We start from the raw sequence: 1038 nt of genomic DNA, 5'->3' as shown, positions 1-1038 counted from the left end.
TGTTTTTGCACAAATACAATTGGTAAATGGGGGAATTGTGTCAGTAAAAGATGAAGGCATGTTGGCTCCTATAGGATTTTTTCTGGATAAGTAGGGCCAGAACAGGAAGGGTAGAGAGCGAACCACCAACAGGATAGGAGAACCCTCAGCTCAGCAGCTGCACTGGCAGCAGGAGCCCCTTTGCTGTGTTTTAAGAAAATTTAAAGCACGTGTTTGAGAATATATTAAAATACAGACAAGACTATTAAAGCATAGTTTATGAGATTTATAAGAAAAGATTGAAGATAACCCTAACTCCATCAATATAAGATTAAGTAAACTACAATATACCAACCAATGAAGTTCCAGGCAGACATTAAAAAAACTGATAACATGGGCAGTACCTGTGGCTCAGTGAGTGGGGTGCTGGCCCTGTATACTGAGGGTGGCGAGTTCAAACCCAGCCCCGGCCAAACTACAACCAAAAAATAGCCGGGCCTTGTGACAGGCACCTGTAGTCCCAGCTACTCAGGAGACTGAGGCAAGAGAATCACCTAAGCCCAAGAGCTGGGAGGTTGCTGTGAGCTGTGACACCACTGCACTCTACCAAGGACGACAAAGTAACACACTATCTCTAAAAAAGAAAAGAACTGATAACAACTTGTTACGCTACTGTAGAATGATCTCCAAGATTTACCTATTAAGTGAAATATAGCAAGGACCTGAACAGTGCACCTTGGGTGTAATAAAGGGGAATTCAAACATGTATACGTATTTGCTAATATCTCCAAAAGAAACCGAAAAGTTATCAAAACCTGACTAAAAACATGATACCAAATCCAATTTGTTAATTTTCCTCAAATTCTAACTTGAAGAAAGGAATTCTTACAAGATTGTTTTTAATTGGAAAGTACTGAACATGAATCTGATATTAGATGATATCAAAGAATTTTGATCAACTTTATTAGGTATTAAAAAGGCATTATGTGTCTAGTTTAAGCTTTTATCTTATAGGACTATATGCTGAGTTATTGACAAGGCAAATGATACGATGTTATG

This window comes from Otolemur garnettii, unplaced genomic scaffold (genome assembly GCF_000181295.1).
Source record: "Otolemur garnettii isolate 467f Iridium unplaced genomic scaffold, OtoGar3 scaffold00054, whole genome shotgun sequence".
Classification (NCBI taxonomy): Eukaryota; Metazoa; Chordata; class Mammalia; order Primates; family Galagidae; genus Otolemur; species Otolemur garnettii.
Note: the sequence above shows the minus strand (reverse complement) of the source record.